This window comes from Callospermophilus lateralis, chromosome 16 (assembly GCF_048772815.1).
Source record: "Callospermophilus lateralis isolate mCalLat2 chromosome 16, mCalLat2.hap1, whole genome shotgun sequence".
NCBI classification, from domain to species: domain Eukaryota; kingdom Metazoa; phylum Chordata; class Mammalia; order Rodentia; family Sciuridae; genus Callospermophilus; species Callospermophilus lateralis.
In genome coordinates, this window is record NC_135320.1 from 58638119 (window position 1) to 58655490 (window position 17372).

Consider the following 17372-nt stretch of genomic DNA (forward strand, 5'->3'; position numbering starts at 1 on the left):
GTGCCTGGCTATCTGGTTTATTGTTAATCACCATTTTGCAGATGAAGAAGCTGAAGTTTAAAGGTAGAAGGTCACAAGCTAGCAAGGAGGAAGGCCAGGATTTAACACCAGGAGTGTTTATGGTGCTATTTGGCTCTGTGCCTTCTAGTTCTTCACTTTCCTTAACTATAAATCTAAAAGGATCAACTTAGTAAAAACCTCAAAATCCTCTACTGTTTCTAAAACTCAATGTTCTAAATTAGAATAATACTACTTATCTACCCAAGCTAATGAACTATGCATGAGTAGGAAGGGCAGTTTGCTATCTATTTTTCCCCCAAAGGATAATGCTTCCCTCTGTCGTGCCTCTGTCCTGAAGCTTTGCTTGGTTTCCCTTATCTAATGTGGTTTGGATCATTTGTAATCACCACACACCACAGACCCTCCCCCTGCCTAACTTGATAAGAAGCTCAAGGTAAGGGGCGATTCGCTCCAGGAATCCTAAAAACAACCAACCAACTGCGGTAATATAGCGGGTGCCCAGTCCGTGGACGTTTATGGAACTAAGTGGAACCAGACTGCAAGGAAACTGTGAATCAGCCGAAGAGCACGATTAAGGATATTACTCAGAAAACTGGCCTGGCCAAGAAGAAGCCTGTGCAGGGGGTTGGAGATAAATTCTAACCAGCAGAAATCTCAAGCGGGAAAACTTTAGGGATAGGGTCCGTGACGCTCGCAAGTGGCTAGCCCGCGGCCACCCGCAACACCCGCAGCCGCCGCCAACTCCACCCACTCCGAGCGGCTGCCGCGGCCCCAGCTCCCGGCTCCCAGGCTCCCCGGAGCGTCCCGGGCCCGCCCTCTCCGGCGACGGCGGCTGCGGCTGCGGCTGCGCAGTGGCGCGCGCCGCGATCAGCTGACTGCTCCGGCCCGCACGTGACTTGTTCTGTGGGCTCTGGGGTCGAGGAAGCTGTGAGGCCGGAGCTTAGGTCCGGGAGGGATGGAGCGCTGAGCCGTTAACGTCTGCCAGGCCGCCCGCCTCCTCACCTGTTTCCGCCGCCGCCGCCGCTTCCTCGTTTGACACCTTCCCGGGTCAGTGAGCGATGGCTATCCCTGAGGGGGACCCCTGGCCAGGCCCAGGCTTGCGCTGCTGTCGCTGCTTGGGAGGGATGGGGGCGGGGGCGGGCCCGAGACAGTAGCGTTGGCGTTGGAGCTGGAGCCGGCAGGCCTGGTGCCTGTGTCTGCTCGGCTTCTGTTGGTCACTGCTTTGGGCCTAGGTTCAGTCTCTAAGGAAGAGGAAGGAGGGAAAAAGAGACACAGCCTCAGGGGGTACTCAGTGGCAGAGGCCGAAAGGAGAGGCAGAGCGGACTTGGGACCTTGCTTAGGCAAGGGTTACTGAGAATCCACGCCGTCTGATGGAGGGGATGGAAGGTGTCAGAGTGGTTCAGGTGAGGATCTGGGGTGGTGTGAGTGAGGTCACAGGCAGCGTTAGAGCCCGGGACTGGGTGTAGGGACTTGTGTGTGAGTAGGGGGTTGGCAGTTTAAAGGGCCTAACAGCTCCACTGCACGCAGGGATCGTCAGAGGGAAAAACAGGGTCGGTCTAGGTAGGAGAAAGCACAAGAATCCAGGGAACTCAAACCTTTTTTGGCTGTTCTTGGTAGAATGGGGGAAGGGTAGGCAAAAATCTCCGAAAGGGAACTTGTGCAGAGAGTTGTTAAGGCATATTGAATCACCTGCGAAACAGGAGTAAGAGGAAAGCTGATCTTATTTTCAGTGGAAAAAATCTGAGGGTTCTATCCTGAGGGTGCAGCAAGTTTAAACAAACCAACCTTAGGAGTTCCACCTAATGATATTGGGAGGAAAAGTCACATATGCGACACATTAAAGTACTCTGAGGATATATATATATAATTGTCAAAAAGAATGCAAAGTGTTTTGAAAGTGTGAAGCTATGGGAACTGGAGCTATGGGAAAATACCCTGGAGGCAAGAAAACTTGAATTGGGTCTTGTCAATCCAGTGGGATTTGAACTAGTTGAGGAAAATGGGGACAACTTTCTAGGCATGGAAAGCCACAGGTTTTGAGAACCTGAAGATGAAGGGAAAAGTTTTGGAGAGTGGAGGACAAAGGCCAGGTTTGTGGTGGGTTGTGTAGTGGATCAGTGGGGAATAAAGTTGGGCTGAAATAATGAGAACTTTGAATGACTTATTTACTTAACTAATGTATTGAGTACATGCTATATGCTGGTATTGTGGTGATGCAAAGATTCAGAAAATAAAGGATTTCTATCCACACAGAACTTTTAATAGTCAAATTGGAGGCAACAGAGTTTAGTAATGATCATGCAAGTGTGAAATGTGCTTTGAAGGAATATCAGTGGTGTGAAAGAGTTTGCCAGGAATATAACCTTTATGGAAGAATGTTCAAAGAACGTTTTTTGAGCCTATGACTTGACCTGAGGTCTGCAAAGAGGCTGAAAAGGGGATGTGATGGTACCAGTGGAAAGAACTTTAACTGAGGAACAGTGTATGTGAGGAGGAATAAAGTGTTTGAGAAGTTGTTGGAGGGCTAGGGTGGCTGAAAAGTGGGTAGAGGTTATGAGATCTAGGGTCAGGCCCAGCAGGGCTTTTACCCTAAAAGCAAAGAAGCCAGTAATGATACAAGCAGTGGAATGAGTCAGACTGTAGTTTTTGAAGAGATAATTTTGTGAAGAATGATGAAGAGGGTGGCAAAAGTGAATGAGAAAGCCAGCTGAGGAAAACATTGTTGTAGTCCACTGAAGGATTTGAGGGCATTTTTCTCTCTTTACTAGGGATTTAAGGAGAACTTTTAACTTTACTCACCTTGAGAGGATTAAGGAGTTGGGAAAGAGGAAGAATGATAGTTCTGTTTGTCCCTTTCCCTGAAGGTAGTTATAACTACCTCCTAAGCAGTCCTGAAATACACAGGGAGGCCTGGATTGTTTTGAAGTTCATGGGAGACTTTGTTTTTTTTTTTTTTTTTTTTTTAAGAGAGAGTGAGAGAGGGAGAGAGAGAGAGAGAGAATCTTAGTATTTATTTTTTAGTTATCAGCGGACACAACATCTTTGTTTGTATGTGGTGCTGAGGATCGAACCCGGGCCGCACGCATGCTAGGCTAGCACGCTACCGCTTGAGCCACATCCCCAGCCCTCATGGGAGACTTTGTAAAAATTTATTTTGACCTTTCAAATGTGTTCCTTAGTAATGTCATCTGTTTCAGAGTAGCTTTTGTTGAAATATAGTCACAGGAAGGAATCAGTTACCTTTCATGTTTTTTTTTTTTGTTCTTACAGGTCTTTGAGGGATGGTAGTTGAAAATGCTCTCACTGGATAGGTAGGGACCTATCTCGATCTTTGGAACTAGAAACAGAAGTAAAGTGATTTGGCTAAGCTTGGCCTGACTTCCACAGTCTTCTGACTGCTCATAGATTATTCCTGCTGATTACCTACCCAGTACTTACTACAATTCAACATGTAGAGAGCAGGGTGAGTTTTTCAAAGTACCTTGTAATCTTTGATTTAGCATTTTGGGTGAAATTTCTCTAGGATAGCTTCGAGGGATTTGGCAGTCTGTACTTTTAGAAACTGCTTCTCTAAGAGCTTGGGGAAAGCTCTTCCATTTACAATCCAGTTGGGGGAGATAATAAGCAGCAAGGTGAGCTGAAAGTACTCAGTTTGCCATTCTCAGTTCTTTGGCAACTAGGGAGTTTCAAATTTTTCTGAAGATGGAGCCTCAGGGTTGTGTCTCAGAACTCTGGAATCTCTTTCCCCTTTTGTTATTCTTTGCAGAGACTATATAAAATTTCAAGAAACATTACTCAGGATCTAACTAAATGCTGAGAGCTATGTGACTAGAATAATTTTACTTTTAAAACTGGATAGGAAATACTCATTTTTATTTTTTGGTGTAGAAGTCTTAGGAGCCTCCTTTATTTAGCTTTTGCAACCCAGAACGAAGCTTCTGGGCTTCACAAATTTGATTCTGTGATTATTTTCACAACTCGTGAAATAATTTTATTGGCCAAAGAGCAAAACTGGCCCCAAAACAAAACTTCTGCAAAGGTAAACCTTTGCAAAAGGGTCTTCTTGCAGCCCACCTGTCCTTAGCTGTAAGTCTTGATTTTGCTTAGGAATAACAATTTTGATTGACAAGAGTTTTGACTCAATAGTTTTGACTGAGCACATCCTAGTTTAATTTTGTTCTTGAACATATTTTGAACTATCTGCAGAATACATTCTTTTCTACTTTTTTGGATGTAGACTTACATATCATTTTAGTTATAAATCAATTCATGTTCAATTTTCTCTCTCTTTTTTTTTTTTCAGTATTGGGGGTTAATCCCAGAGCTTCATGCATGCTAGGCAAGTGCTCTACCACTGAGATACATCCCTAGCTCTAGATTTTCATGTCATAAATGTTTTTTTTTTAATATTTATTTTTTAGTTGTAGTTGCACAGGATACCTTTATTTATATGTGGTGCTGAGGATCAAACCCAGGGCCCTCGCACCTGCTAGGTGAGCACTCTACCACTAAGCCACAACCCCAGCCCTGTCATCAGTGTTTTGAAGACAGTGAAAACAGGCTGCAGTTTTAGCTCAGTGGTAGAGTGCTTGCCTAGAATGTGTGAGGCACTGGGTTCCATCCTCAGCAGCACATAAAAATAAATAAGTAAAATAAAGGTATTGTGTTCATCTACAATAATTTAAAATAATTATTATACCCTATTGGCTATATCTGCCGTTTCAACCATCATCTACAATAATTAAAAAAAAAAAAAAAAAAAGACAGTGAAAACCTTAGCATGATGCTCTTGGAAAGAGCTCAGGAAATGTAAAAATTTCCTATTGACATGAGTCTTAGAATTAGAAATTTCATTTTATTTTTTGATAATGAAACAAAATTATTTTCCAAAGGGAAAAGAAACTACTTCTAACATTATGTGAATATGCACACGTGCTATAAACTTATTGAGTTTAAAAATGATCCAAGTAGGCAGGAGGTTAGGTGCTTTGGTTATATCATGAGATGAAAGGCAGAATATTAGCTAGGTATCTAAAAAGTGACTGGTATCTGTATGTATTTTAAAATAGAGAGTGATGTGTCTTCTGAGGTATATTAAGTAAATTTATCAATGAACAGTGAAGTTATTTGTATATTAAGCTAACCAACGGTTGAATTAACCTTACCATGAAAGGTTATCTTCTTGACCCAGCCTATAGTTCAGTGTTTTTGCATGGGTGCTATTGGTATTTTGGACAGTATTATTTTATGTTTAGCCTTCATCCATCAAATGCTAATTAATGATCCTCACATTGAGACAACCCCAAATGCTCCCATTTACTTCTAGACTTCTAGAGGAGAGGGATACCATTTGTTGCAAAACATGCATGTGGTGCCATCATTTATATGTTTAACAAATATTGAATATTGAAAATACAGAGGCTAAGAGAAAGGTCTTTTTTTTTTTTTTGGCAACAGGGGTTGAACTCAGGGCATCCAACCACTGAGCCACATCACCAGCCCTATTTTGTATTTTATTTAGAGATAGGGTCTCACTGAGTTGCTTAGTGCCTCACTTTTGCTAAGGCTGGCTTTGAACTCGTGATCCTCCTGCCTCAGCCTCTGGAGCTGCTGGGATTACAGACATGTGCCATTGTGCCCAGCTAGAGTAATATTTTAATAGATTCAGTTCTTGATGTTTTAATGTAACTCCTTTAGTATGAAAGTACAGAAACTAGTCTGATATTTCTTTGAGGAACTTATCTGTTCAAAAGCTGCTTGAATAACTCAAATAGATTTTCTGTACCAATAAAATGTAGTCACTAGCTGTGTGACCTTGAACAAGTGGTGTCATTAACTCTTCCCTCTTCTGCAAGAGGAGGGCAGTGATAATGTCTACTTTGAAGGAATTAAGTACAAAATTGCCTAACATACTGAATGAAATGCTTGTCACTGGGCACTGCACATAGTATATATTCAATGAGTAGTTGTCCTTACCATTTAACAGAATCTCAAGCTTACTGGAGTTAAAATAGGGAAAATTTATTTTAACTCTTTAACTTGATAAATTTCAGGCCAGAATACATTGCAACAGAGACATCAGCACCTTCTAGCAGAGTGTGGTACTGTGGTTCAGTCAAGATTATAAGTGATCAACCCCAAAGAAAGGGAAGTAACATTTGGGGAGCCATGAATGTAGATTCAGGGAATCCCCTGGCATGGAAGGAATTGTCTGCTCCCTTTGTCATTACCGAGTTGAGTTGCCTGTACAGAGAGGAGTCTCTGGGAGCCCAGAAGATTTTGATGATGACTTTCAGTAGTAGCCATTCAACTGTTCCCTATTGGCTATATCTGCCGTTTCAACCAGCTTTACCAGAAATTACTAGAAACTTTCCAACATTGTATTTTGTGTAACTACTTCCTGCAACATGTTGCAAGTCTTTTTTTTCTTCTGTATTTGGGGTGGAGCCCAGGGCCTCATGTATGCTAGGCAGGTGCTCTACCCCTGAGCTACATCCCCAGCTCTTGTTTCCAGTTTTTATGGCATCTTGTGTGAAAGGAAGGCTTTCCTTTTACAAATTTATTTCTTGTCAACTGTGGCATTAAAAGAGTGTAGTGGTTTATAAAATATATCTATTAAAGATTAAATTTTCTTTTATATTTAAGTATATTTATCCAGTGAACTTGAGGTAGTCTTTAATGGGAGATAGAGTATTTATAAATATTGTTGAAAACAAAATATATAAGAGTTAAAATTTGTTTAATGAAGGTGTAAGTTGTGACAGTTTTTAAATCTCATTCCATATGAATCATGGAAATATTCCCTGAAAAGTAAAATTCCCCTTTTAGTTATTGGAAACATTTAAGCAAGTTATAATAAAAGTAAGCCTCTCCCACCATCCCATTTATGATGCTTATGTTTTGAAGGATGAAATCTTTACATTCAAAGAGGAAGTGGTCATTCTTTCTTTCATTTTATGCAGTGTAAGTGATTTCTAGGCAACTAAATTTTAAAATGAATGGCTTATCTGGGCATGGTGGCTTTCATTTATAATCCCAATGACCTGGGAAACTGAGGAAGGACGATTTTAAGTTTGGTCAGCATGGACAATTTAGCCAGATTCTGTGTCAAAATAAAAAATAAAAAGGGCTAAGTATGATGGTGCATGCTTATAGTCCTAGAGACTTGGAAAGTTGAGAGGCAGGAGGATCATAAGTTTGAGATTAGCTTCATAAAATGAGTGAGACCCTGTCTCAAAATAAAAGGGTCTGGGGATATAGCTCAGTGATAAAGCACCCCTGAGTTTAATCTCCAGTACTGAAATGCATACATAAATAAATAAATAGGGATGGAGATGTAGCTCTGTGGTAGAGTGTCCTTGGGCTAATTCCTCAGTACCCAAATAAATATTTTGTGTTAAATGTTTCATACTGGTCAGTTTCACTAAAAGTTGAAGTGCATATTTGGAAGGCCATGTGATATTTCACCGATACCTGAGGCATCCATTTTCCTTGTGCTTGTTGAAATAAACTGCTTTAGTAAACTTAACACAGTTGCCCTTTGGTGTCTGAGAGGACTTGGTTCGAAGACTTCTCACTGATTCCCTGGTGGATACCAAAATACAAGGATGCTCAAGTCTTTGTATAAAATGGCATAGTATCTACATACATTACACATGCTTTCCCATATACTTTAAATTATTTCTAGATTAATTGTACTGGGTAATATAATGATAAGGATAAGAGTCTGCATATTCAGCACAGATGAATATTTTCATTCCATGGTTGGTTGATGCCTGAGATGAGGAATCTGTGGATATGGAGGCCTAACTAATTATAAAATCTGAAAAGGAAGTTGTTTGTATATTGGCCAGTTTCTAGGCTTAATATATTGTGAAAGATGACTGCATTTCAGAGACTGCAGTATTCTTGAAAGCATTAAAATCAGTTAAGGGTTGGACCACTTTTGGGGGTGCTGCTGTTTTCTGCAGCCCTGTCATGGGTCAGGCTTGTACCTTCCATTCACAGAGGCAGTGCACAGCAGATCTCCTGTTCAGGCTGAGCACCCCCACTTTTTGTGTTTTTGAATAAATTACTACATTATTGTTTTAATTTTACATTTTAATTAATTGTGGTAGGAAAATAATTCATTGTTTTCAAACTCCTAGAACTGAGAGATACAGTATATAAAAAGTCCCTGAGGGGCTGGGGATGTGGCTTAAGCGGTAATGCGCTTGCCTGGTATGCGCCGGGTGCGGGTTAGATCCTTAGCACCACATAAAAATAAAATAAAGATGTTGTGTCCACCGAAAACTAAAAATAAATATTAAAAAACTCTCTCTCTCTCTCTTTAAAAAAAAAAAAAAAGTCCCTGAAGTTTGGACCCAGGTTTATCTTTCATTTCTCCTTCCCACTTGGCCTGAGGTCAAAATGGATGAAGAGTCCAGGAAGATTGTGAGGATAAAACGTGAAAACTCAGACAAGGACTAATGCTTGATGACAGTGAAGACTGGCAGATTTGAGTTGTAATTCTAAGAAGCAGGGTTAGGGGCATATGTTTTGTGTTATTTAGTCTTCTGTCCCTTGGAGAAGGAACACTGGTCACAAACCTATCTGATATTGTATGTAAGGTTGTACTCTGTTCTTTAATAAATTCCATATACTTTTAGGAAACTATATATTTTTAAATTTTGAGATGTCTCATTAAGTAACCCAGGTTGGCTTTGAACTTGTGATCCTCTTGCCTCATCCTCCCAAGTAGCAAGGATTATAGGCGTTGTGCCAGTACACTTAACTGATTTATACATTCTTCCTTTTCTGGTACTGGGGATTAAACTCGAACTTAAGGGTGTTGTACCACTAAGTGACATACCCATTCTTTTTTTTTTTTTTTTTTTTAATTTGATATCAGGTCTCTAAGGTTTTAAGGGTCTCACTAAACGGAAGAGCCTGGCTACAAACTTGTGATCCTTCTACCTCAGTCTTCCAAGTTGGTAGGATTATGGGTGTGTTTAGCCTGCGGCCAGCACAGGCTTCCTAAATGAAAGTTCAGCTAAGTGAGAAATCCGAAGGGAGTTTTGAATTAAAGAGACAGGCTCTAATTACCTTTAAACCACCTCCAGGACGGCTTCCCCGCTCCAGCCACCTATTATGGTAGCAGGTAGCAAGGTTTACTGAAGAGGCGTGAGAGAGAGAGAGAGAGAGAACACGCCAGGGAGTGGACTTTTATTGGGGAACAAAAAATTCTGGGGAAAATTCCCATCCAATGAAGATTAAGGAGGGGCAGTGTCCCGAGGTCCTGCGATGATTGGGTCTTGGGGTAGTGGCCAGACACGCTTCCACATGGACAAGCCCTCGGATCTGAGAAGAGTGGGGAAAACTCTGGACACAAGGATGTGTCTAAGCGCCTCTCGCCCAGCCAGGGAGGTAACTCAAATCACGTGCGAGGATGGCCTTCCACAGGTGTGCACTACTGTACTTGGTTGAATTATGCATGCACTCTTTTTTTTTTTAATATATTTTTTTTATTGGTTGTTCAAAACATGACAAAGCTCTTGACATATCATATTTCATACATTAGATTCAAGTGGGTTATGAGCTCCCATTTTTACCCCAAATACAGATTGCAGAATCACATCGGTTAGAATTTTTTTTAATATTTATTTTTAGTTTTTGGCGGACACAACGTCTTTGTATGTAGTACCGAGGATGGAACCCTGGCCGCACGCACACCAGGCAAGCGCGCTACCGCTTGAGCCACATCACCAGCCCTGAATTATGCATTCTTGAGCAAAGCAAGAGTTTACTCAGATTTCATTTTGTTCTATACTTGATTTCATATGTTGTTGTTGACTTTATTTTTTCAGCTTGTTAGTTGTCATCAAAAACATATACAAAGTGGTTTGATATATGTGTCAGTATATGTGTGTGTATATATGGTTTCTAAATTTCATAGAACAAAAAAGCATTTATGTGTTATAGAACTAAAAATGCTATGTGGTTCTTGATGATGATATGACATTTAGCTATCTTTTAATAAGCATATTGCCATTTCTTGTCACATTGAACTCACTATATAATCATGAAAATGTCTGTTTTGGAATAGTGGCTCAGAAATCTGGCTGATCACCTGATTTACTTGAAGGACTTAATAAGAAAAAAGGATAGTCCTGGGCCTCACCCAGTATAGATTCAGGAAATGAGTGAAGGAGCAGAATAGGTTTTTGGATAACAAAATCTAATTCTCTCATTTTACAAATGAGGAAATTTTTACAGACAATAATATTCAGAACTAGGGTTAGATCCCAAGGCTTCAGTTTGTCAGTGCAATGTTCTGTCGGTTACACTGTGCTTTCTGAGGTTAGCATTTGGGTTTTCTCTGGCTATGATTCCTAGTGAGATAAAAACATTGTTGACCAGCCTTGATCCCATGCTTGAGATGTAGCTGCTGTTAATCAGCTTTATTCTTCTGCTTTGTATCATCATCAGGTTTCTTTGTTATAATACCATGTTAATAGCTTTTAAACTTTTCACTGTTTTCAAGTATGAGAGTAATGTGCTAATAAGGGTTTTTTTCTTTGCTGTTGTTTTTGGAATGCATGCTTACATATAGAATTCATTATTTAAAAATTGAGAAACAGGGATCTGCACAAAAAATGAAAATAAAAACATTCATGAGCCACTCCCAAGAGGTAATCATTAACGGCTTTTTAAAAAAAACATAAATTAATGTTTTATGCTTATCTCTATCCTTATTTCCTTTATTAAAGTTGATATAGCTGGGTCAAAGGATATGCACATTTTTAGATAGTGATGACATAGTATTCTAAAACATTTTAGATCTTTTATTAATGATGTCAAATTATTATAGCTTCAACAGTGCTTTTATTTGTATAGGTACTGGGGGTTGAACCCAGGGGTACTTTACTCCTGAGCTATATCCCTAGTACTTTAAAAAAGTTTTTATTTTGAGACAGGGTCTTGGTAAGTTGTTTAGGGCTTTGCTAAGTTGCTGAGGTTGTCCTTGAACTTGTAATCCTCTTGCTTCAGCCTCCTGAGTTCATGGGATCACAGGCATATATCAATGCTCCTTGCTTTATCAATGTTTTTAAATGACTTTATAATTTACCAATCAAAATATCTTGCCATATGTTTGCAAATTAATGGCACATATATGAATGTAAGTGACATCTATTCAGGCTGCATCTATTGTTGTTTTTCAAACAAAAGTGAGTATTTCTCCCTTTGCTACCAAAGTAATACATGTTCATTGTTCCATTCTTCATACACAGTATTCAGTCTTTCAGCCTAGATTTGTTAAAATTTTTGGTGTTCATTGTTATTAATTCTGTTTTCTGTTAAATGTAAAACATAGGACTGAGATAGGCTGGGAGGTTATGGCTGAATTCCCACACAGAAATAAATAGTAATTAGCAAAACCAAAAACTCATGAATAATATGTATAACACAACTGGCTGAGACTTCAGTTTCTGACTGCAGTGGAGTAACTGGTACCAGATGTGCTTTCCCACCATAAACAACTACAAACCTGGACAAGACATAGGAAGAAACTGCTTCTAGGTAGTGGATAGCGAGCAGTACAAGAACTGAGAGAAAGGAAACAAGTGATGTGAGCTCTGTAATCTCTCCAGCTTTCTTCCTGTACATACATACTCTGCACCAGAGTTAGCAAGGGTAAAACCCAAGAAGAGCATATTGATCTTACTGATTTAAGGAGATTAGGTTTGGGGAAGGCTTATCTGGCTAGAATTTGCAAGTCTGATTGTCAGAGACATAAAACCCCAGAAAGTGACATAGGTCTCTCTCTAGGAGGATCAACAGGGTTTTAAACTGAACAATTGCTGGAGCTCACAGGATTGGGACATTCAATAAAATCCCCAGTGGTCAGTAACAAAACTAAATTAGTAAAGCTGAGGGTTCATTTTAACAAAGTTTAAGAATGAGCCTTGAGTAGATCAAGCTGATCCTCATGTCACTTAACTGCCTGTCAGAACAAAGTACAACACTCTTAAAAGGAAGACAGCAAAACCCAGTGATCAACAGTGTAACATTGTGAATTATAGTAGGCTCAATGACTTAACAGAAAACATGAACGTAATGAAGAAAGAAATGGAGAACGTTAAAAATGGAACTTATAATGTAGAAAAAGGCACCTGAAGTGAGATACTCACTGGATGAAATGAATGATAGATTAGAGACTATAAAGAAAGGTCAGCAAAATAAAATGTAGAGCAAGAGACTATCCAAACTTAATGCAGAAAGAGAGAAACAACTGGAGGAAAACAAACAAGCAAACAAAAAATGAAGCTCAGAGACCTGTAGAATAATATCAAGTGGTTTAAAATGTGATTTTATCCCAAGAGAGGGGAGCACAAAAAATTTCGAAGAAAATAATGGCTGAAAAAATTAAAGATTTGATGAAACCTATAAATACAGATCCAAGACACTCAGCAAATTTCAAGCAGGACAAATAATTATTACCTTGGGGTAGGCACATTTTACATCTACCACAGAAAGCATCTATTATTTTAAAAAATATACATTGGACACTGGCAGAATTGAAAATTTCTATTCAGAAGCACCATTAAGAAAAGGTAAGCCACAAATTGAGAGAAAAATATGTGAATGTCTGTGTAGTTTGGATATTTAGTGTCCCACAAAATTCCATGTGGACAGGCTTGGTCCCAGCGTGGCACTGTTGGGAGGTGGTAGGAAATTTAAGAGGTTGCCAGGGGTACACACCTGTAATCCCAATGGCTTGGGAGGCTGAGGTTCAGAGCCAGTCTCAGCAAACTCAAGGTGCTAAGCAACTCAGACCCTGTCTTTAGATAAAATACAAAATGTGGCTTAGTGGTCAAGTGCCCTGACTTCAATCCCCAGTAACCCTTGCTGCCCTCCACCCCCCCCCCAAAAAAAAAAAAAAAGAAAATTTAAGAGATGATGCCTTGTTGGGAGGTTTTTAGCTCGTGGGGTATCTGTGAAAAATTATGTCCCTTTCATACCTTTTCTTTCTTTTTCTATGTGGCCACAGGTGAGTGCTTTTGCTCTACCACATGCTTCCGCCATGATGCACTGCATCACCTTAGCCCTGAAAGTAACGTGGCCAACCAGTGATTATAGACTGGCACTCCAAAACTGAGCCAAAATAAACCTTTTGTTTTTCTAAGTTGATTATCTCAAGTGTTTGTTTGTTTTATAGTACTGGGGATTGAAACCCAGAGCCTTGTGCCTGTTAGGCAAGTGCTCTACAACTGAGTTGTACTCCCAGCCCACAGGTATTTGTTGTAATGGCATAAAGCCTACTAATACCATGTATGTATATCACAAAGAAATTGTTGTTGTAATGGCATAAAGCCTACTAATACCATGTATGTATATCACAAAGAAATTGTATCAGTATACAATTTCTACAACTCAGAAATAAGTCACCTTATTATTATTATTATTTTAAATTGGGCAAAAGACTTGAAAAGAGACTGCACAAATGAAGATCTACAAATGGCTAATATCATGGAAAGGTACTGAACTTCATTATTATGAAAATGCAAGGTATCCCTGCAGCCCTGGAATGGCTAAAAATGAAAAGACTGAGAACCCTAAGTGCGAGTGAGCATGTGCAACAACTAGAGCTTGCATACCTTGCAAGGAATATAAAATGTTAGAATTTCTATTTAGAAATTCTGTTCCTAGAATTTTACCCAGGAGAAATGGAAACACATCTTTACAAAAAAAACTTTGTAGAGGAATGTTCATAGTGCCTTTGTTCCTTTTTTTTTTTTTTTTTTATTGTTGGTTGTTCAAAACATTACATAGTTCTTGATATATTTCACACTTTGATTCAAGTGGGTCCTATTTTTTTTTTTTTTTTTTTTGGCACTGAGGATTAAACTCAGGGGCACTCAACCACTGAGCCACACCCCCAGCCCTTTTTTATATTTTATTTAGAGACAGAGTCTTGCTAACTTGTTAGGGTCTTGCTAAATTGCTGAGGCTGGCTTTGAATTTGGTGATCCTCCTGCCTCAGCTTCCCAAGCCACTGGGATTACAGGTGTGTGCCACCATGCCTGGCAGTGCCTTTGTTCTTAATGGTACCAAATTAGTAACAATTCAGATGTCCATCAGTAGCTGAACAGATAAATTGTAGTATATTCATGCAGTGCTGTCCTAAGCAATAAAAGTTAATGAAGTACTGATAAACACAACATGGACAAATATCAAGGACATGCTCAGCAGAAGCAGCTAGATAGAAAAAAATACATGATGTATGCTTCCATTAACAATGAAATTTTAGATCATATAAAACTAATCTGTGGTGACATAAAGCAGATCAGCATTTGTCCAGAGCTGGCAGTTGGGCAGGGATTGATGGGACTAGATGTGAGGGAAGGTTTTGAGATGATAGAAGTGATAGACTTTTTTTTTTTCCTTCAATACTGGGGATTGTACCCAGGGTCTCAGTTTAGCAGTGGTTACACAGATCTATATGTATGCCAAAAACTAATTGAACTCTTGGATATATGATTATATGTAGATTATATTTAAAGTCGATTTAAGAAATAAATTGGGAAGTGAAAGGAGCCCACCAATTATGAGTTAAATAATTTATGTTATTTAAGTTTCACATTATTTGTTTATCCAAAAACATTCAACAAAGACATTTTGAGACTCTATCATGCCAGCTTCTATGCCATATATTGAGAGAATACCATAGTGAGCAAAAACTACATGATTTCTACTTTATTTAGAAGGCAGATATTAGTAAAAAGTGTTCTGTAGAGAATGTGCTATAAAAATATATAATATCACCCTTAGCATATAATATATAGTCTCATCTAGTATATAGCCTGCTACATAATATATAACATCTGAGGTATTTTCTGTGCCTTGGTTTCTTTGTAATTACTATCCCTCTCATGGGGTTGTTTTAATAAGTTAATGAATTAATATATGGGAAGTACTTTGGTGAAGTAGATAGGAAGCATCTTATCAGTATTGGTTGCTGCCTTTAGAATATTTGAAGATCTTAATTGTCTGGTGTTGCAGAGGTATACCTAGGCTAGCTCAGGGAACACTGGATTAGGACCAAGGTTAGGGAAAGGGATGATGAGCTAGCTAGAAGTGTTAGGTGCTTTTGAGACATCAGAGTGGAAAGGTAGTCAGTGACTGCTATCGTTGGGGTACAGTTCTTTTTGTTGCAGGAGAGCCCAGGGTATAGAGAAAACCAACAGGAGAGAAACACATTTACACATTTGCACAAGGGAGGAATGTAGATTTGAGTCTGAGTCTTAAGAACCCCAACCTTTAGTCAGTGTGCCTATTTGATGATTTTTTCTTCTGTTTAGCATATGATGTATCTGCATTTATGTTTGGTTTCAAAAATACAAGATGAAGCAAAAGGAAATAGTTAGCAATAAAAACAAGTAATTTGGCTGGGCATGGTGGTGTGTGCCTGTAATCACAGTTGTTCAGGAGACTGAGGCAGGAGGATTGTGAATTCAAAGCCAGCCTCAGCAAAAGTGAGGCGCCAAACTTGCTATCTCTAAATAAAATATAAAAAAAGGTCTGGGGATGTGGCTTAGTGGTTGAGTGCCTCTGAGTTCAATCCCTGGTACCAAAACAAAATCAAACAAACTCACTCCCCCACAAAACCAAGTCATTTGAAGCAGTGGAGGTGTTCAGGTTCTTTTTTTTTTTTAATATTTATTTATTTTTTTAGTTATCGGCAGACACAACATCTTTGTTGGTATGTGGTGCTGAGGATCTAACCCGGGCCGCACGCATGCCAGACGAGCGCGCTACCACTTGAGCCACATCCCCAGCCCCAGGTTCTTTTTAAGTTCCTAACCATTGGCCACTTATTTTGACTCTTTCCTCGCATCTGAGAGAAAAAGGGAAATGTGTTTAGCAACATGAATTTTATTTTCTCAGCCTCCCCACTCCCCAAATAGTACAGTGTATTCCCAAATAGTAAAATGTATCCCCAAATAGTAAATTATATCTACATTTTATTTGCAGCTAAGTTAAATTATTCTTAAATTTCAAGAATTTTTAAAAAAATGTGACTCATGTAAGAGTTTAACTGTGGACATTGTGTAAGGCTCTGGGTTCTATCCTCAGCACCAAAAAAAAAAAAAAAAAAAGCTTGGGGTGGGGATAATGTGATAAGTGCATGATAGTGGCATTCATAACGTATAAGTAAACAGGATATTTCCCTCCTGGGACGCTGGGGAGAGCCTGAGAATGAGAATGTGTTAGGGACATAGTTAATACAGTTACCTCCAAAAAGATCTAGGTCATCATTTTATTCATTCCTTCCAACAGTTGTGTAAAGAGGTTTGTGGAATTTCCATTTTGCACATGAGAGGACTTACAAGGGGGTAGAGTAAGGGTTTTAACTCTTGTGAGACTCCAAAGTTTTTGTGTTCTATGATCTGACAGGTTAGGTCCCTTGAATCTCTAAATTTTTTTTTTTAATCTTTTTGTGTGGAGTAACCATTGTTCCTTTTAGGAGGTAGAATAGTTTTGGATGCCAGGTTCTGGACTATTTTAGAAATTTAGAAATTGTGGGTGAAAATGTAAGAGTCAGACACTTTTATGTAGCAGAATCCATTAGACTTCCAGGGTACTCTGAACTTGGAACTGAACAGGGTGAAGGGGTTCCAGGTTGCTTGTGGATCTCTCTTCAAATGGAAGACCTCAGGCATATGTGACTGCAGAGTTCCTCTTTCCTAACCTGACACAGTAAAGAGAACATGGCCTTTATAGTCAAACACAACTGGATTTGAATCCCATCTGCCAGTTGTGTGGCCTTAGATAAATTACTAATCTCTGAGTGTCTCATAGGGTGGTTGTAGGAATTAACTAAGGTAATGTATGAGAAATGTGTAGCACAGTACCAAACATAAAGGGCATATTTATTTATTTATTTATTTATTTGTAGTATGGTGGTACTGGGAATTGAACCCATGTGTGAACTACCATTGATCTACAACCCTAGCTCTTTTTTACTTTTTATTTTGAGACAGGGTTTCACTAGGTTGCTGAGGTTGACCTTGAAATTTGCCATCTTCCTATTTCAGCCTCCCAAGTTGTTGGGGTTATAGGATTCACCGCTGCATCCATCTTATTACAGTCTTTGAAACAGGTGCAGTTTAAATAATAAAACACTGCTGTCAGGGAGAATTGCAACACGTGACTTCATTACCTGTCATTTATTGGGGAGGTATAAAAATGTATTTCAACAGAGCTAGTTGTATAAAGTAAATACAGTAAAAGCTCAGTTTTCCAAAAACCATAGTCACTTTGAAGATCTGGATTACTAACAGAAATTTAAAGATGCCATTGGATTCTCT

General features: G+C 39.2%; 1 protein-coding gene across 1 annotated transcript in view; it reads left to right on the forward strand.

Moving 5' to 3' along the window:
- Positions 1–894: 894 nt before the first annotated feature.
- Atp6v1c1 (ATPase H+ transporting V1 subunit C1) overlaps positions 895–17372 on the forward strand; it is a 51325-nt gene continuing 34847 nt past the window's right edge. Inside the window, exon 1 of the mRNA XM_076835730.2 lies at positions 895–1068. The gene's annotated coding sequence lies outside the window, so the exon portion shown is untranslated. The remainder of the gene's footprint in view (positions 1069–17372) is intronic.